Raw genomic sequence first — 25,937 nt, 5'->3', positions numbered from 1 at the left:
CGCGGCTTCGGCCAGTCAGGCTCGTGGAAGTTAAAGTGCACTGTATCTGACTTACACGCGCACAGAAGTTCGACTTCTCTCCCTGTTCTCGCTCCACCCTGCCCAAGTCAGTTTCCTTCGAGGATCCCGTCCCCCGCCTCTCCCCTAAACGTGACCCCCCTACGCACACATTCCCTTCAAATTCTCCCGGCATTTGGGCCGCTTTGATGATCAGATGGTAGAGCCCTGATTACAAATTTATTCCCGGCCGCTCCGTCCGTCTTTATCTCCGCTATTAGGGACATCTGGGAGTGATTAGCGCCGCGCCCGCGCCCGGCCGCGCTGCCTATCTCGCCGCGGCGGGGCCCGGAGCCTCGCTGACGTCAGGGCAGACGGCTCGGAGCCATCCCAGCCGAGCTGGGTGTAATCGGCGGCCGCGCGGCCAAGTCCTCCCTGGGCCAGGCCGGCAGCTGGAACGCGCCGCCTGCTTGCGCACAGGGACTTTCTAAATATGTATTTTTAGCCCAGAAGACGTTTTTGTTTTTCTTGTTGGAGGTAAGGAGGGGCCAGTTACAGTTTCTACTGGCCCCCTCCTCACTTGAAATTTTCCAGCTCGCTGCGTCTGGTGCTTTCAGCCTGGAAAAGCCTCCCACAGCGGGCCCTGACCTGCGGGCGCTCCTCTCTCCCTGCCCCAGGGTGCCGCTCTCCTACACCAACAGCTGCGGCCAGGGCCGCGGTGCCCGTGCCGGCAAGAGGCAAGAGAGGCGGCTCTTGGGGCTGCCCTTTCCGCACTGGTACCCGCTTGGGCCCCACAGGCCTCAGGCCAAAATAGTAGGAGTTTCTGCCTACTGAGGTGTCCGGACAGACGCTAATTTCCAAACAGGCCACCTCTTCGAACCTTTGTCTCTGCACCTGCTGTTAAAGCCCAATGGATCCAAAGGACAGAGACGCTAAACTTCTTCCGTCTACCCTCCTGCTTTCCCCAGTGCGAGTGGTTTGGGCTGAAACAACGACTGGCAGCAGCTTGTCTCCTACTATGTTCCAGTGCCCAGAGCAGAGGCTGGTTTCATTTGTACCATTCCAGAAGGGGAGAGGACCCCCTGGACCTCTGACTTTAGCGTCCTGTGGCACCGTCTGATCTCTAGGATGAATCCAACTCCAGAGCACTTTAGGTTGGAGCTGATCACAGTAGTTACCCAAAATCTCTGAAGAACTTGATAAAATTATAAATTCAGGCCTCATTTTCACCCCACCTTTACCAGAAATTCTGATTCAGCAGGTCAGGTCAGAGAAATGAAGGCTTCAGCTTCTAAAACTCCCTCCCCCCCCCCCCACCTGGTGTTCAGGAACCACTGCCTGAGGCCACACACACCTACGGCATGCAGCCGATTCCTCAGTCTGGGCTCTCTCTCAACCACCGCTGTGAAACACTGGACCCTAGGGATGAGGATAGCTTTATCAAGGATGGGGGAGGGGAGGGCAAGGCCTGAATCAGAGCCTCCACAGGGAGAGAACTGGCCACATCATGGATCAGTCCCACAACTCGATTTAATTGGGCAATGCAAGGACTCAAAGCAAACCCAGAAGATGTTATTTATTTACACACAGGTTGCAAAGCCCAAGCCAGTGCTTACAGTGAATTTAGCTAGAGGGAAAATAATTCATAGCCCATGATTTGAAGGTAGTGACAAGAAGATCTGTTGCAGGGGGGGGGGGGGGGAGACATCAACAATAAACAGGGAATCTGGTAGAGAAAATTTCCCAAACATTCACCCCTCTTCAATTCTTTGAGGCAACTCAGTACACTAAATTCCAAAGTGTCTTCGTGTAATCTACAGCGGATGAGGACCATTTCCTCCTAAGTCAGTGAAAATGTCACATTTGAGAGAGTTTGGCTCCCCCTTCTACCCACCCTTATCCCTGGCAGAAGGGGAAGAAAACGTGGAACTGGGGAGTGAGTGGGAGAGTTTGGGGGCTAGGAATGGAGAAAGGGACTTTAAGACAACTGAATCCTTAATGACTGGAGGAGGAGGGGCCTAACTGCTTTTAGGGGGGAGGGGCAGATAATAGCTGCATACTGTAGTTTGCCAGGGGTGCTGGTAAGTGGCTTCTCCAAGATCTTCCTTAATGATGGAGTACTCAGACAAGCGGGCAGTTTTCCGAATCATACAGACCATTAAAAAACAAAACTAACAACAAACACCCACATTACTTTTGCCTGTAATACCTTTTTATTAATACTTCCTTGCACACAACTAATCATGAACAACCAAGCCCAGCCTGACGCATCCCTGTGACCAGATGGAGTGTTTCAAAACATCATTCCTTATTGTAGAACGAAATCATCATGGCAAACAAGAACTAGACTTAGGGAGACCTGCAGATTTTTCTCTAAGAAGCGGGGTCATTCGCTGTTCACTTGTTTGCTGCTCCAACAGCTGACAGGATTTGAAACAAACAGTTTTTTATTTACTCGGGGGCAGAGTTTTCAACTTTTATTGTAAGTCACCTACGGAAGAGACCAAAAAAAAAAAAAATCATTCTAAACCAAAGTGGTGGCTAATACCTCCTTCCTGAAAAGATGGAAGCCCATGGCCACTGAGGCCAGTGCCTGGTTGGCTTCTACCCAAAGTGGGTTGTGGTTGCCTTGAGCTGATCTGTTTGCCTTTAGGATAAGGCAGAAATGCAAGAACAGAAAAATGCGTGTTTGTTGCTTTTATTTTTAAAGACGAACATGCATCCCAAGTCTGTAACTAGAATTTGGCGGAGAAGAAAGCTGGTGCGGTTTTCAGGGGAGAAAGTGGCCGCCAGGCCGCCTGACCATCGCCTTTGCTTTGCAAATCTGGTTTTCATATTCTCGCTCAGTAATTACCCAAAGCCATAACTGTCTCTGAAATTATTCATTAAAGTCATTTTCAGGGATTCTCACAGGATGACTCTTTTACGTTTATGATCTTCTGAGAGCAATGACATCAGCCTCTGTCTCCTTTCCGCTTTTAATTAATGTGCTAGTTAAAGGAGAGGGGCCGTTGCTGTGTCCGTGGGGAGGGGGGCGGGCCGGGGGGGGGGGGTGGTGTTGTGTGGATTTGCTGGCCGTTCTGCTCCCGGCGCAGTCAGCTGAGCTCCGGCGCGCAGACATCCTTTGATTAAGGAGGGTATTTCGGGGAGTGCAGGCTGTGCAGAAGATCACGTCTGTGCCCTGTGGTGCTGTCAGCAGTGACAGATCCCAGATGGGGCCGCTACTGTATGGCAGATTGAGTTTCTCAGCAGAAAACTCACCCTCCCTCCTAAACGTCTTCAAAAACCTTCTCCAGATACTACAGGTCGCTTCGTGTGAAACTGAAAAAGTCCATCAGCAAAGTCAGTTTTGCGTGCTTGTGTATGTCAACACCCCCCCCCCCCCCCACTTTTCCTTCCTCTTCTGTTTTCTCTGCACTTCCTCCTCCTCGGAGCATCTTCGACACGCTAGGCTACCCGGCTGCTAGGAGAGCAGATCTGGTGGGCCTGGTGGTTCCTGTTCGCACGACCCACGGCGCCGCGCGGTCGACACAGCACCGAGGGGCCCCGAAGGCAATCCGGTGGGTAGAGGCACGGCGTCTGGGACGTGGGGGCAACGTGGAGCACTCCAGGCGGCTGGGGTGCGCCGCAAGGCCGAACACTCCCTGTGGGGAAGGGATGGGGGAGAGGATTGACTCTAAGGCGGAAGCAGAGAGTACCAGCTCTTGGCTCCTGCCTCCCCGTCCTTGTTTTCCACAGCGGAGCGCCGTCCCGCCAGCCTGGGCAATTTCGAGGGGCAGCGTCGAGCCTAAGAACGGGGGGGTGGGCGGGGGGGGGGATGGCGCTGTCTGCAGGGATCGTGAAGCGGTGTGAAGGCCAGGTACAGGAGCCTTCCGGGGCCCAGCCGGATCCGGGATGGGGAGAAGCGGGACATGAAAGTCTTGGCTGCGACCCCAGCCGGGAAACTGGACTAGGGCATCTCCAAGGTGAGAGGGGGCGCAGGGAGACCTGGAGTTCTAAGTAATAAACATCTGCCCAGTTGAGACTTGCCAGTCTGGGTCTCGAGGTTCGCATCCCTGGGCCCACACTGGGTTGGAAACTAAGTTGCAGAAACAGTTGGACTTATTATAAGCCTTTATTTAAAAAATAAATGCCCCGTGTCCCTGCTTCCTCGAAGGCGACAGAGAGTCCTCCTCTCCTCCCTACCCTTCCCGAGGATTCCTAGGCCGGCTCCCGGGAGCAGTAGTGGTCGGGAAAGCCGGGATGAAAGGCGGAAAGGAAGGGCGCACGACACTCTGATTCTGCTCTAAATGTCTAGAGCCTACCCATTCATACCCCCACGGTATGGGGTATGGAATTTGGCGTGTTCCCATGGGCCTGGGCCAGGAGGGGGGGCGAAAAAGAGAAAAGGCAGTAAGGACAAAAACCTAGAGACTTTGGCTTTAATTTAAACGTAAGCAATTTTTTTCCCCTTCAAAATACCCATGCAGCCGCCTCCACCTACTCCCACACCCCCTCCAAGTGAGGGCAGTTTGGAGAGCCTCCGTTCGGTTTACAAAAGAGCCTCTAGGGAACCCAGAGAGAGAAGCTAAAAATACCGCAAACTCGAGGCCCAAGTCCGGGAGGAGGTAGCCGCCTCCCCCAGCCCTACCCTGCCCAGGAGGGGACCGGCTGTCAGGTCCCCTTCTTTGAGCCAAGGGCCAGAGCCGGGCTTGGCTGGGCGCCCTCCCTGCAGCCGCCCGGCCAGTTTCGCCTGGTCTTTGCGCCCTGAGCAGGGTATTTTGTAGCCATGCGGGTTGCTCTTAGAGAAGGATTCCAGTCCAATCGCCAGTAAAAATGAGATGTTACACTTCCTGACGCTTTCCATTCTGCCTCCTCTGCAGACTCAGTTTTAAAGACTCACTTTTAAAAAGAAAAGAGGTGAGACCAGTGGATCCCGCTTTACGTCAACAATAATCCGGTCACGCGAGTATTGTCCCCCAATTTGTATAATGATCTATATGGACGCATGCAGTTGTTTCCAGTTTGGGGACACAAGCTAATTTGGGAGAAACCTGTGAACTCCTGTTGCAGCCCTCTTCCGAAGTAATAATAATAAAAAAAAAATCTAGCAGTTATTTCCCCCACAGTTCCCCCTAGGTTATCAGGTAAAACCACAAAACTCTTTATATAAAAGCAAAACACACACTAAATTTCAAAACTCCCGCTCGCCCCCTTTATAAGGCAGCTTTTATTTTCACGGCCCACGCTGGATGAAAGTGGTTTATTTTGATTTTTTCCCCCCTTGTACCCACACGCCTTGTAAAAAGTTCCTGCGCACTGGCCCGGCCCCCCTCTGATGACCGCAGGGCCTTGCTTCCAGACTGCAGCCCCCCGCCACTTGGTTTTTAAGTCCTCGCCTGGAGCCGAGGTGTAATTGTGACCCCGCCCGAGCAGCGAGCCTCCCGGGGGGACGTTTGGCCCGGCCTGCGTTGGGGCCGGGACCTCCCAAGTGGCGGACCTGGGAGCCCAGAGCTGCGCGGTACTCTCCCTCCCTGCCTCCTCCCTCACTCCCTCCCCTGCGGATTTTGCTGGTTTTCTCCCCGGCTCAACAGCTCTCCTGCGCTACAGCGCAGAACGTCTCTTTCCCATTGCTTTTCTGGTTTTGTCTCGCCCGATTCCTCTCTAGCACCTTTTTACCGCTCTCTCCGTCGCCTTCACGCTGAAATCCCAGGCCCCGAGAAGCAAAGCGAGGCTTTGTTGGAATCTGGGAGAGCGAACTAGGAGCCTCTGGCCCCTGGGCGCCGCGGCGGAGTCGCAACAGGGCGCGCTTCTGCGTAACGTCAGCGCGCTGGGTAATTTACCTTCCCTGGGCGTCTGTCAATATGAGTAATTTCCAGCGGGGTCAAAATGCCTTTCTCCGGCAGTCCATCTTGGAGCGCTCTCTTACGCAGCAGACCGGGTTAGTTGTTTTGTTTCCAGCCCTAGGAATAAATACTCCTGGGGGCGTCCCTGCCGGGGCAGCCGGAGAGGAGTAGCGGAATATACACGGTGTCAATTAGACGCAGTTTTGCTTGAACTACGAATTGTGATTAGGTCTAAACGACAGCGACCTGCTTGCTCTTTAGTTCACATTACCTAACTCGTCCTTGATACCAATGCTTTCTTTAGAAACAGGAAATCAAAAAAAAGAGAGCAATAATTAATTGTTCCAGTTTTTCTCTGTCGCGTGTAGATCCCATAGAAACATCGTCTCCGCATTTCGGGGTGTGATTTAAACGTAGAATACGCGCGTGTGTCTTGCTAATCTGGCCTAAACAGACAATATATCATCCGGGTGGTGTTTTACAATAATTTCGAAACTTCTACAGCCTTCCAGGTGTGAAATCAGTGCCGTGGATTTAAGTATTCCCTGGGACTCGATACAGGCTAATGATGCTGGTTGCATAACTCCGACTCACTCTTGAGAAATGTGCTGGAAGAAACCAACGTGGCTAGCTAAGCTGAGGCAGGGCAAATCCCAGTCTGCAACGTTCTCTCCTGACTGCAACAGGGGCCGCAGACGAGGCGAGCCCTCGCCTTTGAGAGCACGGAGTCGCATCTCTTGGATGTTGGGGGAGGTAAACTTTTCCAGTCCAGGAATGGGGTCCAGCGGGGACCGAAAGTCGTCAGACAACCTCTTTCCCTGCCACCTAGGCTCAGGTACTGAGGCCCCAGCTAAAAATCTTCCACGAGTTAAATTTGTAATGAACTTCTGAAAACCACGTTTCAATCCCCCATCCCACTTCTTGTGGTCTTTAGGCAAGCAAGTACTTGGACTTGGGGCAGTTAGGCGCTCCGGTGGAACCCAAAAGAAATGTAAGAACTAAAAACAACGAAGCAGAAGCCCTAGGAAGCCTCACGGAGGATGGTTTCTACTCGCCTGTCCCTGAACTCTGCTCTCCTCAGGGGTGGCATACCCCTCCGCCCCAAGACCCTACCTCCCAACCCCCCCCCACCCCCGCCCCGCCGCTGGACTCGCACGCACGCGCGCGCGCACACGCACACACGCACACACGCACACACGCACACACCTCTTGCGCTCTCTTTCCTCTGTTGGTGCATTTATGACCTAGTGAAAGTATATCCTTTAGGGAAAATTCTGTCTATAAAACGTGAAATATGAAGAACCAGTTTGGATATTTCCACTCCGGGCCAGGCCTGATCTTGAAGTTTTTTAGCATGAACACCTTGACTCCTGCTGCTGCTTCCATAATCACTATTATTTTCACTAAATGATAAGAATTGGTTCTAAGCGACCTCTGCCCATTCCACTATGGAAGGAAGAAATGTCTCCAGCCTGAAGATGTATCTTTATTTGGGTAAAGGCATGTCTTAGGGGGGGGGAAATTTTACTGCCTATCCCTTGTCATCTTTGGAAAGCCCTGGCACCATATGTTCCAACTTCTGGGAACAGCTGGGGAAACCAAGGGCTCTTTCAACTCCCTTCCCTTTCCTTCCTACCCCCTCCCCTTTCCCCAAATGCCACATTTTGGGGTTTCACAAACATTGACCAGTTCTTTCTCCTGGTCCATCTTCTGAAATCTCTCTTGGTTTCTAATAAAAGAATACCTCCTTGGAAATCACGTAGTTAACCACCTGTTTTTGTGGGAAAAGGTGATCTGATTTTGTGTTTCGGGAGGATTTGTTTATCAACACAGGTGGGTAGAGCTAAGATTATTCCCTATTCGTTTTCTATATACCATACCTTGAAATAAGAGTTTTTAAAAGCCCCTTTTGTTTTGCAATTTGACCTTTGCCATGAGATTGGTTTCGGTTGTTTACTAGCAGGGGCTATGCAACAAGAAAAACCGTAGGAGATGTAAACACTAATGTTAGCTGATGAACTGCATCCCCCAGTAGGGTGGAGTGGTTTGTTTGAATATATTTTAAAGAGCATGGCAGTTTGGACTTCAAGTCTTTATGGCGTTCAAGGGCCATCTAAGGACCTGGGGGTGGATTGGGTTGGTTGTGTTAACATCACTAAAGGAATTTATACTCTCCTTTTTTTTTTTTTTTTTTTTATTTAGCCTGGAAATATTGTTTCCTGCATAGAATTTGCCTAATAAAAACTTTTGCATCTGGTTAAAGCCTAGGGAAAGGAGCAGACGTCCTAGGACAAGGTGTTTAGCCCACCTCAGAAGACTGTCAGGGTGTGCTCGGAGGGGGAGCCACCGAGGGCAGCCATTTCCAGGGAAGGATCTTGTCCTCTTCATCCAAGGGAGGCAAATTGTCCATTTTCAAGTGTCTGTTAGGAAATTTCAGTCTTTTTTCGGTTGTGTTCTAGCTTAACCTTTGTACTTAGGACTGAGGGCTCAGCCAGTCCAACAAGTATGTGAAACCTGACTTAATGGGAGGAGCAAATAGCTTTAAACTGACAAATATTCTCATCTGGGAATAGGAGAGGAATATTTGAGGAGATGAGTACTGTGCATTTTGCTCACCTAAAGTTTTATACTTCTGCATACATCTGCACAAAATACTATTTTCTAGTCATATTTCAAGCTTATGACCCATGAAGCAAAACAGCAAGTTTATTGCATGTTTTTCTAGATCTCCTCTAGATCCTCCTCCCTAATATGTGATATTATGTCTGCATATATTTAGCATCTAGCATCTCTCACATATGTCCTGATCAGGTTAATTTCTAAGGACTATGCAGTACATTCTCATGGCTCAAAAATACACCAAAAGGCACATGTGAATAGTCTTACTGTCAACATCTGTCCAGGTGCTTCTCCCATTGTACATTTCTTGCATATCTTTCCTGAGCTCCCCAATCCATAGAAAAGCAAATAGGAATATAATCTCTATGGATCTAGAATGATGCAAGTTACTCCGTGTGTATCCGTTTTGCTGATCTGGAGGGCTTGAGATGGGTGGGGTGGGGAGAGATCCCTGGAAGCTTTGAAGAACTTTGTGTTTTTAAGTTTACTTACTTATTTTGAGAGAGGGAGAGGGGGCACACCCGGAGTGGCAGAGAGAGAGGGAGAGAGAATTCCAAGCAGGTCCCTCACTGTGAGCATGACGTGGGGCTGGAACACAAGAGCTGTGAGATCACAGCCTGAGCCGAAATGCAAAGAGTCAGACACTTAACCGACTGAGCCACCCAGGCGCCCCTAGAAGCTTTGAAGAACTTTAAAGAGGCTCGAACCAAATACAATCTGGCCAGGGTGTAAGATGCCTCCTGATTGTAATTAAAAGTATCTGGGAAGGAAAAGACAGGGCACATGCAGAACAAACGATTTCTAAAGCTCCAAACTGGGTTGTTTTTTTCTCTGTGGCTGAGTCCAAAGAATAAAGAAACAGGAAAGAAGGGAAGGAAGAAAAGCAAGCAGAAATAGTGAGGTTATAACATCCTAGAGTTGTGGGGATATGGCTCCTCATCGTTGGAGGAAAACACATCGGAACATGAATTGGAAAGGACTAAATTGTTACGCGTCAAATAAGTAATGAATTCCTTCCCCCTATAAGAGAGGTTTTGCCATGTTCTAGCCTGTAGATATTTTGTATGGATTATAACTAATGGGGAAAGGGACTGGGACGGGCACACATATTATAAAACAGCAGATACATCTGGCAGTGTAATAAGTAAGCAGATGCAGACTTGAGAGACCCCAGGCATTTTGTCCTTTACAATTCAACAAGAGATGATGATGATAAAGCCAGAGGTGATCGCTCCCAATACAGAGCAGAGATATATATCAGTGCAGTGCTCAGAGAGCCTAAGAGGTCTTGCTGGCTGGCAGTGACTGACCTTGACCGTGCTCTATCAAGGAGTCAGATGTGGATGGAGTAAAAAGGACACCCTTTATAGGAAAAGTACCATGCGTGGGGCCCCCTGCCAGGGATGGAGCCAGTTCTGCTATCTAGGATGTTCTGTGACTTTCTGGTACCTGGCCAGAATTGTGGTTGCTAAATTGGCTCAAGCCTACGTGCTCCTCCTCACCAAGCCTTCCATTATCCTTGGAAATGGGGTTGGAAGCCTCTTCAGGTTTTTGATAAACTAGAGTCATTACAGTGTGTGTGTGTGTGTGTGTGTGTGTGTGTGTGTGTGTGTGTTCAGAGAGAGTGTGGTTAAGTGTATAAATGCTAAAAATTTCTTTTCTTTCGCTTTGGGCTTCCCCTGCCTTCTCTCTCTCTCTCTCTCTCTCTCTCTCTCTCTCGTAATGAAACCAGATGTGGTAATAACAAAAAAGCTCACTACTGATTTTCTTTATCTTCTTTGAACAAATTCTTGCCTGTCCCTTGCAGGGACCCACTGCCAGGTTTTACTCTTAGTGACCGTGGTTAACTTTCAGGGGATTGGCTTTCAGATCACCCACTATGTTCAGCTGATGCCCTGGCAGGACCAAAGGGCATTGGTAGGTGAAAAGGACCCCAAACCCTTTGCCCCCTGAAGTCCTGGAGCCGTTCATCAGGCTGCAAGCCAAAGGCCCACATAACTCTAATTAATGTGTGCATATGTTGGCCAGCCTCTTGGCTGGTTTTATGGGGTTTCACTGGCGTGCTTGAATTGGCAGGGTCAGATGAGGATTGAGGTTCCTAATGAATCATGTGACCACAAGTGGACTTAGACGCTGGCTGTGTTCAGGAGACCTATCCTTGGTGTTCTCTTTCTGCGCTCAGAGGGAAAAGCTGGTTTGGGAGGAAGCAGCCAAAGAGGGTACCGTCAGAAGTTTAAAATGTCCTCTTCGTCTGCACCTTGTCACAGAACCTTCCTGGAATGTACATACGTGTATATCTTCAATAGTTCAGAAGTAAGAAGAAACGTTGTGTCTGAAAAGTATTGAATTTAAGAGTGGAAATCAGCCTTTAGAATTCATCTCTTCTAAGCATTTCTTTCCAGATGAGTAGACTTGGGCTCAAAGATGTTCCTGGTACCTAGCCAGCCTGTGCCCCTAATTGGTGAAACTGGGAGTGGTGAGAGCCTCTCCTCTGGTTTGGTAGTTATTTCCAGGGATCTTTTCTTTAAGATAAAGGCATAAATAAGGAAGAGGCTGCGTTCGGAAAAGTTTTAAGGAAAAAAAAAAAATGATGCAGAGGGCCAGGCAAGAGCAGAGGTAGCCAGAGAAATGACAGTCTGGGGGATGGGTTACTTGAGCAGGCCTATCTCCATCATTTCCTGAAAGTCTTTACTCCACTCCAAGACAACTGTTAAAGGCTGATGTTTTCACAGCACAGATACTTTTCGTATGTGTGTGTGTTTAAACCAGTCCAGGAAAATAGATCCTTTTCTCTTGGGGAAAGGGAATGGTGTTTTCAAAAGGGAAGCAGCTCTCATCAAAAGCCCTCGTGGATCTGGTGACAACACGGACACGCGCTTCGCCTGGAGCCTGGAAACTGTCAGGCGGCGGAGGTGGGGGTGGGGGACGACTCGCATTGCGAGGTCCCAAGGTGAGCGGGCGGGGGTTGGGGTGGGGTGTGGGGGGGATAGTTCTACGCTGTACCGGGGAGAGCGCGGCCCCAGGCCTTCTCCAGTGCCTTTCTGGAGCTCCGGGCTGGCCGCGTCCCGGGACCCGACAGAGGCGGTGGCTCGGCTAGGGAAGTAGCGCCGATTCGCAGGGAGTCGCAGAGGGAGGAAGGTGGGTAGATCGCTGCGACGACAAAGATGAAATGGGGGAGAAGAGAGCGCGGGAGTGGAGGGACTGAATAGTCACGAAACAGGGCTTCCGGATCTCTACCGGGAGACAGTCCACGCGACGGGCAGCCCCATCCGCTGTGGGGCCGATAGTGTCTGGGCTGGATGTGCCCCTGTGTGTGTGTGTGGTGGGGAACCACCGAGGTGGCTCTGAGTTTTGCACAATTTCACGCTTTAAAAAAGGATGGGTTTTTTTAAAAAACTCTTTTGGCGTGAGTGTCGGTGGGATCTGAGGCTGAAGGCTCTCCAGCCTTCGGCTGTGTTTTCTTTCGCCCCGGAAACAGAACTGGACAAAATAGAAAATCAGCCAGGGAAACTAAACAACAGCTTCTCCCCCCCCCCTCCCCCCCCCCCCCCCGCCCCAGCCATCCCACAACAGAGCTGGGGAGCAGTATTCTGGCTTCAGCGCTCAGGTTCGAAATCCGAATAAATGCAGCCAAATCTTGGATTACACCCCGGGGACAGCACTTTAATGTAAATGTAAAATATGCTTGTAATAATCACTTGTGAGCCCTGAAGCCGCTCTAGAATCTCTGTTTAATTATGGGGGCAAGCGAAGAGAATTACCAGCTAATTAAACCCAATCCTATTTGTAATTCTCCCTCCGCTGCTGCCGACTTTAAAATGCGAAGTTGCTTTTTCAACGTGCTTGCATATGAATTTTTTAACGCACGTGAAGACTAAAGGAGAACAAGGGGACAAGGAGCGGGGGAGAAGGAAAGAAGACAGCCGCAGGCTGCTGGGCCCGAGTCAAGGCGGTGTCACGATGAATCTGCCCGGTCGGGCCTCGCTCTCTCGGCGCTCCTGCCCGCGCGAAGTCTGGCGACGGATGAAGCCATTTTCTCTCTTCGCAGAGGTTTCGACTTCCCCTTTCCTGCTAGTGGAGCTTCTCTCCGCTCACGGACGTCGCCTCGGGGAAGGACAGGGGCGCGGAGAAGTCGCCGCGCCCGGAGTCTGTGCGCCCCGCCGCTGCGGCCGGCCCGGGAGCCGGTTCCGGCTGACGCAAGGGAGCGGCGCGGGGAGGAAGTGAGCTCACTGGGGAAGGCAGGAAAAGAAAGGCGGTTTGGCCGGCCGCCGCCAGGCCCGAGGCGCAGGGCAGGGGTGCGCGGGGCCCGGGGGAGGAGCTGAGAGCTCAGGTCGTGCCGCCGGCGCGGGTGGAAGAGGCCGGGGGCCGAGGCTGGCTTGGCCGCGTGCTGGGGCCGCAGGCATCGACTCCACCTCGGGCCGCGCGTTCCGTCCTTCCCGCTCCCGGGAGGAGGAGCGCGGGGCTCGACTCCGGAGGTTCGGGGGGCAGAAACCTGAGGCTGGAGACTTGCGAGGGCTTTTTTTCAGGCTGACGAGGTCCCCAAGTCCCGGTGCTTCCCCGTTCTCCCGCGGCGCGAGCGTTTGCTTGTCTGTCCTGCCCGCCCCCCCCCCCCCCCATCGGTGCCCCTCTCAAAATCAGGTCCTGGAACTTTGATTTTGGATTAGAACGTTGAATGATGTGCATGAGAAAACCAGGGTGACCGCGGCCACCGATTCTGGAATAGGCCTTAGTACTGGGGAATTGGAATTATATGCTGGGGTCTGTTTCCAAACCTGGTACTATCTGCGGCCAATTGCACCCGTCGCCCAACTGCTCCGGTGCAGTCTGGTCTGCGGAAATGTTCTCAAAAGGGAGGCGGGCTATCTCTCCCGACCCCAAGCGTTTCCAAACTAGCAATGCGCCCCTCAAATGCAGTGGTACCTGTCCCAGAGGGAGGCATTCGCACTTCGGCCTCCCGGGCTGTGAGTGCTACTCCAGCCAGACGGCCCCGAGCGCAGAGGCGTCACTTGGTAGCAGAGTTCGCGTCTGGAAAAGACCTGGACGACGGTCCAGAGCCCGGTTCCGGGCGAGTTGGGTTGGGGGTTGAGAGGTAGTTCTACGTTGTACCAGGGAGACCCTGGTCCCAGGCCTTCTCTAGTGCTGTCCTTGGAGGCCCCGCTCCCGTCCCAGGGGAAGTCGCTTAGGCACCAACCTAGCCTGGGGGCGCGGCCTGGGGTCTGGCTCCCCCTGTTGCCGTTCAGTGGTTTGGGAGGCCTGGAATTTGGGATTGCCGAGGCCTGGGAGGTGGGAGAGTCTAAACCCCTGTGTGCGCCAGGATGGGGGATTATTGTCAGATGGCGAGGAGGAGTCCTTGTAGTGTAGGGATGCTTGTCGGGTTTGTGCGCTCTCGATCTGGAATTGGAGAAATTTCCATCAACGAGGACCTTTCCATTTCACCTCCACTCCCACCACCTGCAGAAAGCACCCGCATACTTCTTGTCATTTTTACTCAGTGGATTGATAGGCTGTTTCATAGAATTAATAAAAAATTAGTAAGAAGTCCGTCTTTATCGGTGCATTCGGTAGGGAGGTGGTGAATTTCCGAGAAGCTGCCAGGGGTCTGCCTCCTCAGCCAGGCAGGGAGAGCCAATAAGGCGTTGCCTAGGTTTCTCCCTTATGCTGCCAGCTTGACTCCCGACACACCTTCCGCCTTTTGTAGACTCCACACCACCCCGCTCGTCGGGTCCTTAATCTCTTGTCCACAAGTTCCCCCAGTGGTCTCAGGCCAGTGGCAGCGCCTCCTGGCGCTGCTCGTGAGGCAGCAGGGACTCTGAGCCTTCCAGGCGGGGCAGTGGAGGGGCCTCGCTCCCTGCTTTGGAAACTCTCCATTTTCCCACACTATTTCACATTCATATTCCTTTTCACACCCTGTTAGGCAGTAATAGCACTGAACCTGCTAAATACTTCCATGCACCAAGCCAGCCCTCCGGGGGCGACAGCTCCAGATCATCCGCCTTCTCCTAGTGATAGGAATGAATATTGCTCTCTCATCCTGAAGGGCAGTTTGCTTCTTCTCTTCCTTCCTGGATCTACCTCCAAAGGTTAGTAAGGTGGTGCCCACGTCGGTTGCCGCTGACTGGGGCCCTCAGGTGTGGCGGGGCGGTTGTGGGGGAAAAAATAAGATTTGGGGACTGTTTTGGCTTTTGGTAATTGTATAGGGTTAGGGTGGCAGGTTTTTAAAAAAACAAGGCCTGCCTGTAGCCCTTAAGCAAGGAGTAGGGCCTGGCTTAGGTAGTAGGCACCACCTCCTTGCCTTTGCTCCTGGACAAGCATTTGGGCATTAAGGGATGTGGAGACAGCAGAGCCCAGGGCTCCCCACGTTCCTTCCTCCTCTAGCAGCCACTCGGCAGCCCTGAGAATCCCAGGCTGCTCTGTAAATCTGGGTAAGGGGTGGGCACTGGGTAGGGGGAATTAGAGCCCAGCGCCCGGTGGGGCACAATGAGTGTGCCTGCTCTGGAGGAGAGGACAAGGCAGCAAGGCTGGCCTGGGGAAGCCACCACTCTCTGCACCAAGAGTTGCTTGCCCTTTGGCTGTCAAATGAACTCAGAGTTACTCACGTCCAACCTATGGCAGGAGCTTTTCAGAGTCTGATTACTACAGACTGGGCCCCCTTTGGTGCAGGAGGCCCTGGGCTCCTAGTTGCTATGGGGATGGGGGGGGGGGGGGAGGAGCTGAGAGTCCACTACCACAGCAGAACTCAGGTGCTGGCCAAGGGGCTCAATCTAAGTCAGGGAAGTTATGGGTGGTCCTCTGCTGCTCTTCCAGGACCTGGCCTGGGTTCTTCCATCAAGAAAACAGGAGTAGGGGTTCCTGACCGGTTCAGTCCATAGAGCAAGCAACTCTTGATCTCAAGGTGGGGAGTTTGATCCGCACCTTGGGTGTAGAGCTTACTTAATTAAAAATATATATATATTTTTTTAATTTTTTTTAACGTTTATTTATTTTTGAGACAGAGAGAGACAGAGCATGAACGGGGGAGGGTCAGAGAGAGGGAGACACAGAATCCGAAACAGGCTCCAGGCTCCGAGCTGTCAGCACAGAGCCCGACGCGGGGCTCGAACTCACGGACCGTGAGATCATGACCTGAGCCGAAGTTGGCCGCCCAACCGACTGAGCCACCCAGGCGCCCCAAAAGATTTTTTTTAAGAGAAGTAATAAAATCTGCCTGCCCCTACTTCCAGAACATGAGAGAAAGAACTACTATTAGTGAGAGCCTATTAAGGGTCCAGCATTTTATAGGCTGTACATTGCTCGATCTTGACAAACCATAAGAGGAGTATTTCCAAACCTTGTGTACCTGCAAGGACACTGAGGTGCAGAGAGGAGGCACCTGATCAGAGCCATAGGTCTGTGCATCCAAACGAATTTTAGGGATCCTTACTACCATCCTCTTGCTTCTAGCAACATCCTGAGAGTTGATGACACAGATAGGTCCTGCAGCCTGGGCTAGGTCTCTGGTTGACCTTGAAGAGAGAGATGAGCTGCTTTCCATGTGTCTCTAATATATATTCCTGGAGAGTGATGTAAGTGGTGGGAAATTGGTTCTAAGGACTCGAAGCCTTGGACACCATTTTAAGCTGTAGCACCTTTGTACCTATTCCCCCAAAATATTCATGAGAAGGTCAGTTACCAGGAATCTCTTACTCAGCCAGAAGAGTCCAAAGTCTACCCCACACTTTTCTTTCCCCATCACACCAGGGTTGAGAAGATTTAAACTCAGATTCACTGGACCTGAGTTTCTGTTCCTGCCACGAGCATCTGAACTGAGCCCAAATACTCCCCTTCAGCCTGGGGCTTTGAAGCCCGGGGAGACCTAGGAAGGAATTAACATGGTCCTAAACTTCCAAGTGCCGCCTCGGACCTTTCTCCACCTGTCAGGGCCAGGCTTTGTCCAGCGAGCAGAAGAGACCACTTGCCCCTAAATTGGGGGGAGGACTGAGTGTGGGCTCTGGAAACCCATGGTTCAACTCCTAGCAGTGAAACCCTGGGGGTTCCACCACCCAAACATTCTTATTGGCACCCCTACTTCCCAGAACTTGTTCAGTAGTTGCTTCTTGGTGTCATGGACTTCCTTTTCATCCACAGAGAGGCTGTCTGGTGACTGCTCGCCTACACTTGAGAAAATGCCTTAGATTTTGAATTTGAGGCATTTGCAGAAGGAAAGAGGGGACAGACAGAACAGGTAAAGCCAAAAAGCAAGGAGGGAGGGTGTAGAGGTCTGTGTGTGGCCCGGGGCAGGGGGAGCAATTGTGATTTGAGACTCGCTTAGGGAAATTTTTGTTTCCTCTCCTACACAGGCACAGTCCTAACCCAGATGCTCTCCATTGTCTTTTTACTTCCCCATTTTCCTTTTCCTTTAGTCTCCTGTTGCTGGGCCTGGGCAAGGAGAATTAGGGAGCCAGATGCCCACATTCTTCTCTTTTGGTCAGTACAGCTGCATGGGGCACAGACTCCAGGTGGGCGTTCAAGATGAATTGTTTTAAAGAGTCTCTAAAGCTATACTCACCCTTGTTGAGCTCCCTGTTCCCCTTGGGCATGGATGGGAAATTCAGGGGTATCAGGTGCATTTCCTCATTTTCTGGTTATTCTAAGACCTCTGGGCCCTAACTGCCCCTGGAGCACTGTTCCAAACCTGGAGGCGGCTAAATGAATGATCATTTAATAGAATAAAAAAAAAAAAAAAAAAAAAAACCCTATCAGGGTATATTAACTCACTTTATAGTCCTTGTGGTGGGAGAGGGAGAGACTATGATGATTTCCTAAATGCCAGCTAGTTAAGTCCCTCTACCTCCTCCCTCTGGAGTTAAGAAAGCCTCCCTGCATCCATGTATTTCTCCTCTATCATAGTTTGCTACATTTTTTGCGGCTGCTCATGGCACCACACTTGACCTTAGGAACGCCAAGTGGAAGAGCCTGACGATGAGACTGAGACTAGGTCGCCAATTTGAACTGAACTTGGTTTTTCCTCCTCCAACCAGAATGGCATGACTCAGGTATAAAATCTCCTCTCCTCTCAGAGACTCTGGCGGTCTGGAAACTATAAAAAGAAAAAACAAAATCAGTAAATTCAAGAGAGAAATGAAAAGAGCAAGAAAACTGTAGGAAGAGAGGGAAAGAAAAAGGAAAATACTTGTACACAAAATTGGAAGGGTGTTTGGAACCCCGCCTCAATTTCTAACAACTGAAGCTAAGTCTTGTTGGTCTCCACTGGGTTCCTCCACTGGTCTCTCCAACCCAATTCCCTTGTTCAGGATCTGTGGGGTTCTTTGCCTGGGAAAGGCACATTCACATGGTCTGGTCTATGGCAGGGCTTTACCTCCTGGCGGTGGGTAGGGAAAGGTGGTGGTGGCAGCAGAGAAGGAGGTGGGAAAAGCCCTGGGAGGTGTGGCCACGTCAGGTGGAGGCCCCTCCCCCACCCATACGGAGGGGCCCAGCATCCACCACCCCAGGGGAGCCTCTTGGGCTCCAGGCCATCCTGGGTGACTTAAGCCAGAGTGATCTTATTACAGTCATTAGTGACCAGAATGATTTCTTATGCCAAGAGCAAAAAGAAATGGATCCAAATGAGAAAACCAGGACAGCTTAGGTTCTGCGAGATGGCTGCGAGCTGGGGATTGCACCGATGATAAAGCCCATAGCTGCTTCTTTGGCATCCACTCCATGTCAGGCAAAGTCAAGCACACAGGTAGGCTCTGAGCTCCAGAGTTTGTAGTTGTGCAGGGCTGGAAGGCACTTATGGGTAACAATTAGACTATAATGTGCTTATGGGTTGGCAGAAAATGGGAGACATTCCTGGAGTACTTAAGAAGACTTACTACTCCCACTTCCTTCCCAGCGGTAGGTTTAAGGTAAGTCTCTCCTTTGCTGATGATGACCAACCCTGCCCCCAGAATCCATCAGGAGTTTGGACACATCCACAGCTCCCGGAGAAGATCCCGCTTGACCTCCCTGTCAGAGGCCAGTGCTTAGTGCATTTCTGAGGCCAGGTATACCTGGGTTGGGTCTTAGCTTCTAGACTGGAGCTGGCATCTTGGCCTCAGAGTTTATTTCTGCCTTTGCAAAACTGGGACATTTGCCCAATAAGGGGTTTAGAAGTGCCGTTCCTAGCCCTGATGATCCTCATCATAGTGCATTTGTTTATTCATCTTTAGAGAAAAGATGCAGTTTCTTTCTAGAAGCTCTAGAAATGTGACAAAACTTCCAGCTCCCCTTCCCATGCCAAGGTATGGTTGCTGGGTTGATCACCTCCCTCCCCCCACCAGTTACGAACAGCTCTGCAAAATTCCAAACCCTGACCTCTGCATCTCACCAGTGCAAGTTTGAGAACTTGCCCCCGTGTACGTTCTCTGACCCTAGTTGGCAAGGTTTGATCTCTGCATTCTTGCTATTGCTCTTCACTTACTTCTATTACCCTCCAGCTGCACTTCAGCTGCCCACATTCTACAGACCCAAAGGATGGTCCCTCAAACAGGCCAGAACCTGTGCAAATATCCAGACCTGTGATGCCCATGGAGCACGGCCTCCTACTCACGTGCCTGTGGGCCAGTCCGCACATGCATGACTAGGCGTTCTGGGAGTGGGAGGATGTGAGGACTAGCTGGCCACAGGGACTGAGAGGTAACACCTGCATCATCCTTTGCTAGGATCTGGGACTCTCTCAATGCACAATGCTTCCCAGGGAGTCTTGAAGAGCTAGCCGGGCTCCCTTTGCATTTTTTTTTTTTCCACTAAAGAAAGTAAACATCTTGCATGTGTTTCCATAGTGGTTAGGCACTGATTATGGGAGACCGCCTTGCAGAAACTTGGCTGTTGTGGCCTGAGGACACTGGGACTGAGTAAGGCGCTTGGGACTTTACGTAGGGAAAAAAAAAAGTTTAGTTTGCACCATCTGGGTAAGGTCTGGAACAAACAGTTTGGGTGCCAGAAATGGGGGACACCTGGATTCCCCATCGCAAAAAGGGGAGCCTCTATGTCACCTGGCAGGTGAAAACTGAGGAGGCAACGGATCAGTGAGACCTGGACTGCGCCTGTCCAACCTGAGCAGCTGCCATCTGTCAGGACCCCTTCGAGGGCATGCATTCAGCCAGCACCGCCATTCAATGCAGACCCAGAAAAATCTCTCAAACTCGCAGACTTGGAGAGAGAGGAAGGTAGCCAGGCAACAGAATTGCGGAAAACATCCTCTAGGTCACATGAACTTTATTGTAGATCAGGAAGTTATCTAACAGCTGCCAAAACTCTTTCTGACTCCAAATGTTGACTGTTTCTCACACCTCACCATTGGGTATGGAGTCTGCTGCCTTGGGGGTTATTCAGATTTCCCATTCCTTCTCAGACTCCATCTACCCCCACCTGCCTGGTTGCATTTGGAGATGATTTCCTTTTTTCCATTCACGAGACCATGTGGCTTCCATACTTACCTGGGCTGGCAGTTTCTCTACTCACCCTCCAAATCTCTTGAGGAGGAAAAGCCCAGTTGAGGAAGGGTCAGAAAAAGGAAGCCAAGCCCGGAAGTGCAAGCATACATTATCATATTCTTCTCAGGGTGCCTTTAGTTCATTCCAGAAAAAAAGTGCAGCACAATAAGTAATTTTAATGGGCGACCTCCCTTTCTTCCACTAATTCCCAGTCCTGAGCAAGGTTCACGAGCAAGAACCTAGTCTTCTGTGGCCTTGAATGCCCCAAAGGGTCTGGTGGCGATATTGAGCACACAGTGGGAGCTGAGACAATAGATCCTGGTTGACAAAACGGTCGCTTCAAAGGAAAAGGGGCAATTATTTGAGAGCAAATGTAAGCAAAGGCGCGGGCGCACACACACACACGTGCGTGTGTTCCGTGCCTTTTCAATTAATTCCAGGCTCATATATGAGACTACCTCGAGGATCTGCTCCCATTTCTCAGCCCAGCGCCCCAACACAAGCTGATTCCTCCTGGATAACAAGCACCTTGGCGTCGAGGGAGCCCGCTCCAGCTGACATTTGCAGATATTAGTTACTTCTGCCTCGTAGTGCTCCTTTCTTCACCCTCGACGGTCCAGAGCTGAGCTCACAAGACTGAGGCAGGCCCAGTCCAGATGACCAGGAGCAGAGACCTTCCTAGGCCAAAGCACAGAAAGGTCATCTCAGCGAATTTACTCGGGGTAAAGGGGTGACTTGGGCCGTGTCCGAGTACCTGCGATCATGGGTGGGACCAGGATGCTGAAGCGGCGCTCTTGTGCCCCCCACCCCGCCCCACCCTTCTCGAATCTCTGGGTCAGCAGAGTGTAGATGTTGACGTGCTTGAGCCCTGGGGCCTGACTACGGCTACTTAGAGGGGCCCTACTGTCACCCACCCAAGCGTAGTCATAGACCACGGTCATCGCTGTGCTCTGTTGGCGCTAATCTTCTCCTCGGCTATTTGTAATGATCTGTAAGCGCAGAAACCAGCCACGTGGTGCGCACCCCGGAAGCACTTGCCGAGACCCGGAAGCAGCGGGGCCTCGCCCGCCGCTCCTCTGGCTCGAGAGCCCTCCACGACCCGCCCACCTTGGAGGTACCCCAGTTTGGGAAGCATCGCTCGCGCGAGAGCGGGTCCCGGGTTCGCGCCACGATCCTGCCCCGTGGTAGAGAGTTTCCAGTCTGTTGGTCTGTCGCTTACGGCGGGCCCAGGCCTCCCCGTTCCCCGAGTGGATTCAGGTCCCCCGTTAAGGTCCCCGTTGTGTCCGGCCGTGGGTCGAGGGAGGCACAGAGAAGGAGGAATTTACAATCAGCCCGTGAGTGACTGATCAGCTCCCCAGAGATCGGAGTGTAAATTTACTAGGGATCTTCGGTTGTGATTCACAATTCTGCAAGTAATAAAATGCCCACCCCTCCAATTTCCCGCCCTGTTGGCCTCTCCCCAGCGAGCCACCGTGGGCGCGAACCCGGGGAGTGCGGGAGGCCCCCCGGCGCACCCCGCAGCTCGCGGAGGACCCGGGCTCGCGGGCGCCGGGCGGGCCCCGTGACCCGCCGTCGTAAGAATGCTTCAGATCCAACCTGGGCTCGTTTCCGTGACGCAGGAAACATCTGGGGAGTTTGCGCCAGGCGTTTGGGAAAGTACTTACTTCCGAACTTGGCGCGAAGATGTTCTAGGACACAGACAAACGCGGGCCTGAACGGGGGATGGGGCCCGGGACGGGTTGGCAACCCGGGCGGCAGTCGGGGTGCACACGGGGGAGCTAACTGGTGGCGAGCACTTGGGTGAAGGACGAATTAAACACTTAGAGCCGGGTCCGCTCGTTCGGGCCTCATTGTTTTAATGTCTGTAGTACTTAGGCACAGTTTGAGAAAGAATAATGTCTTTACTTTCAGAAAAAACATCAAAGACCAGGGCCTGCTCAATATGGAGCACATATGGTAGTCTCCGAAGGCCTTGCCTGCCAAAACATGTTTCTCAGTATTTTTCGCCTTTCCTTTTTCGATTCCACCCCCCCGCCCCCCACATCCTTTTTTTCTTTTTTCTTTTTTTTTTTTTTTTCTCCCCAAATGGGAGGGAGCCACGGGCTCGGGTTACTTGGGACGTCTAGCGTTCACAGGAGCAGTTGGCCGCTGCCCGAGGCGATCAATGAGGCCTTTCAGGAACTGAATGTATCCCAGGACGGGAACCTTGAAGATGGGCCGGTTGAAGAAGCCAGGCTGGGGAGGCCGTGACTTGCCCAGGACCCAGAGCCAGCTGTGGCAGAGTGATGCATTGTCAGATTCAGAGGCTATAGGTCACTTTTGGGATTATACCTGAAAAGCACGTTTTCCTGTTACTGCTTCCTTAATTGGTAGGGTTACACTGGTTGAATCCCCAGGCCTTAGTACATGGGGCACTTAAATATTTACCGAATGAATACTGAATGAACTAAGTGAAGACAGTAGCCTGCAAACCACTCTTAGACCCTAGTCTAGACAAGACTTAGGTGCAGTGGCTAAAAGTTGGGGCAGTTTGCTTTCGGAATTTCTCTAGATGACATCTCAGAATGTCAGCGTTCATTAAAATGATCTAATTCAACTTCTGAATTTCTCTGAAGATGAACTGAGACCCAGAAAGGTAAAGTTATTTGCTCAGGGCGCACAGCTGGGATGGAACAGGGGAAGTGCCCTCTTTCCCATGCCTAGTGCCCACAGGGCTCACTACCCCCACATTACCCTCAGTGGAAGGACAAGCTGGATAATTTCCTCTTTTAGCTTCTCCCATTAAATGGATCCCTATCATCACCTCTGAAAAATGATATTCTCCTTCAGCGAATTTACATGTAGCGTTAATATTAAAAGGAGGGGTAAATTCTTAGAGCCCCCATTTAAAAGAAGAAGCATGCTGTCGCCAGAACTTGCAGCTTTTTCTAATACAGTATTAATGATGGTGGGGGAAGGAAAAACACTACACATGGAGCTGATTACAGATGAATCTTATCACATCATCCGGTGTTCTGATGACTTACATGACTCATACAGAGACCAGTAGGCAAATTACCTGACATGTAGTTCGAAAATCTGTACTTTGGACCTGGCTTTGTCATCAACCTGCTGCATATCTTGACCGATTTCGCTGGATCTATTTCTCTCCCTCATGTATATACAACATACACACACGCACGCACACACACACACACACACATATGCATATATATGTACACACATGTGTGTATTATGTGTAGACAATATAATATACACACATCTATTGATTTTTAATCTAGGCGGTCTATTCATAAATCCAATTTCTGTTCTTACATTCTCTGATGCTATCACGTGTCAACATACAGTGAACCCCTTACCCGTACCAGATGGAAAAGCAACAGAGGATAGAACGCTGTTTATTCTTGTGTTAGGACTGCGTGAATGCTAACCTTGCAGAACGCTTTAGAGATGCTCCTGCCCCTTCCTTCATCCTGGAGCCCAGAGTGCTGATTTCCCCAGATTGCACAGCTGGAGAGCCCGGGGTAGCTTCTTAGTCGGGGCGCCTTACTCCCTGAAGAGAGTTAGCTGCAAATATGGGGGTCCACCAGTCTCCATGACCGGTTTAGCTGAGTATGGATCAACTCTCTAGGATACTTCCTTCTACCACTCCATCATCCACATTCCTCACCCCACGTTCTCATTCAAACCAAGAATAATTTAGCCAAAATATAATAGTCTTGGGTTCAGAAGGGCAAATTTAAAGCAAAACTGGAAGTCTGTACCATTTTACTTGGGCAGTGCTCCTTTAAATATGTCAGCTCTGTTGCATGGGACTTTGAGCCTTCAAGGGCCATTGGGACAAGGTGATGTTTCCTCTAATGAGGAGTATAGCAGCTAGTCTTACTTGTGTTTAGAGTTTGAATCCAACATAAGACAAAAACTCGAGTCAACTTTAATAACGAGGCAAAATAATAATTAGAGTAAAGCCAGTGTTCAGAATTCTATGCAACTGATCCTTTCCTGTCACACAACAAACTCCCAAATTATCAATGTTGGGCGTGCGTGGAGAGGCTAACAAATTACCCACCATTAAGTATAAGACAAAGCTGCTCTTGCTTGCTTTCGAGGAGCACCTTCTCAATGTGAGACAATGACTTGGGCAACTGTCTGCCACACTGAAAATGAAGTCTAGGGCACTTTGTCCCTCCTGCCTGCCTGGCCCTGGTTGACCTGGACTAGGCTGATGCTGCCTAGTTGGAATCCAAAGTGTCTCAAGGAACAGTTGTGATCTGTTTTCCCTGGGTGTGGAGTGGAACAGGCAGTTTTCAAGGCACTGAAACAGCCTTTTCTTCTATCACCTTCATGCTGGGGGACCTTGATGACTTAGGGGCTAAAAGAACCCCACAGGGCACCATGTTTGAGGAATCTCCCTTCGCAAAGGCTTAAGCAGGTGGGAATAGGCTGTCCAACCCAGACAGCCAATCCAGGATGTTGTCCTAGGCATGCAGAGAAAGGATGGAACTGAAAATTCCGCCAACTGGAGGTAGATATGTTGCCTCTTGTGTATAGCAGAAAGTGGTCTCCTGCCATTCCTCTTAAACATCAGCCTCAGGATCCTCTTTTGGACCTTTCCGTATATGAAAGCCACTCCCTAAGCACTACTTAATCGTCATACTTCCTTCCTTCGGCTGTTATGAGGATTAAATGAGAAAATCTACTGAAAGTGCTTTTCACAGTGCCAGATACATAACAAGTACTCAGTGCATGGTCGCAATTATTATTTGCCATTCTATGATTTCCTTTGAGGTTAATGACATATTTCTCTACAATTCAGACCTTTTCTTGGAACACTAGACCTGAATAGCCAGCTCCCTACTGGAGGTCACTTACGTGCAGGTGGACCTAGATTCGTAGAACCCACTCTGCTCAAACCAGATTGGATTTCTAGTCCCTGTTGTACACTGCAAGTGGCTCTACCACCAATTAGGCCAGCTCCTTGGCTATTACCAGTTCCTCCTAAATATCTCTCAGATCCACCCGCAACAACCTCCTGCCTTAGTAATGACAAATATTAAATTTTGTCTGCATCATTACATCATTTCTCCTCTGCCAGGGTATTCTCCAGTCTGTCCTCACAGCAGCTGGAGTGATCTTTATGTAATGCAATTTGATCGTGTCATTTCCCTACTTTAAATCTTTTCTTCATTCCCTAGAGACATCAGGAAAATCCAAATGCCGAGTATAGGGGGCTCTTTATCCTCTCCTTTCTCCCCCCCCCCCACCGCCCCCACTTTCCCATCACACGTGCTAAGCCCTAGCTCTCTTGAATGACACTGAGTTTCTTTTGCCTTTGTGTCTTTGCACGCATTGTCTTTCTGGCTGGTACACAGCTCCCTCCTTCATTAGACTCCTGCGGCTTGTGCTTCAAGATTCCGCCTGGCTGTTCTCTTCTAGGAAGCCTTCACCAAGCCTCAGGCTGATTACAGAGTTTTTATCCTACAAGATTGCAATTTCTCTTCTCCACTAGGTGTGAATTCCTTGAGGGCAGTGGAATAAATCTTGAATCTTTGTGGCCATAAGAACACAGTAGGTGTTTGCCACATATTTGCCGAATATAGGAAGGGCCCAGAATTAGAATAAAGGACTGGTTCTATAGCTTCATATCATCATCAAATTTTGGGGTAAGTTATCTTTCGGAGCCTCAGTTTTCTCCTCCGTAAGGTGAGGACTAACGGTACCCCCTAATATTGTCAAGATTTAAAGAAAAGTGAATGCAAGTCTTCTGTAAACTGTATAGCACTGTACCTGAGTCATTGTGATAGTAAGTGCAGACCCACACTTCCCATACATGTACACATTTTCATACATGCACTTGATATGTACCTATTCTATGCATCCATGTGTCTGTGTTTGTGCACCTGCATGGTTACGTGGAAAAGCAGTTTCCAGACATACTTTTCTCTAGATCCCACCCTTTAAAGTCATGATGAATAATAGGTAGATGAATACTTTTGATAACTAGTCTAGGTTCTAGATAAAACATTTTGTAGCAGTATCC

At 50.5% G+C, this 25,937-nt stretch overlaps 1 long non-coding RNA gene across 5 annotated transcripts; it reads left to right on the top strand.

Moving 5' to 3' along the window:
- The first annotated feature begins 1,362 nt into the window (after positions 1–1,362).
- Positions 1,363–25,926, top strand: LOC132691910 (uncharacterized). Of its 5 annotated transcripts, none has more exons than XR_013555093.2 (4): positions 1,371–3,557; positions 16,566–16,662; positions 17,328–18,466; positions 19,464–25,926. It is a non-coding gene; the product is annotated as an uncharacterized LOC132691910 (long non-coding RNA). The 5 variants fall into 5 exon arrangements; XR_009616072.2 differs by lacking the exon at positions 1,371–3,557 and adding an exon at positions 11,429–11,579; XR_013555092.2 differs by having other exon boundaries at positions 1,363–3,557; positions 16,566–18,466.
- The last annotated feature ends 11 nt before the right edge of the window (positions 25,927–25,937 follow it).

Source organism: Panthera onca, chromosome B1 (assembly GCF_046562875.1).
Source record: "Panthera onca isolate mPanOnc1 chromosome B1, mPanOnc1 haplotype 2, whole genome shotgun sequence".
Taxonomy (NCBI): Eukaryota; Metazoa; Chordata; class Mammalia; order Carnivora; family Felidae; genus Panthera; species Panthera onca.
Note: the sequence above shows the minus strand (reverse complement) of the source record. Positions and strands in the feature narration are given on the sequence as shown.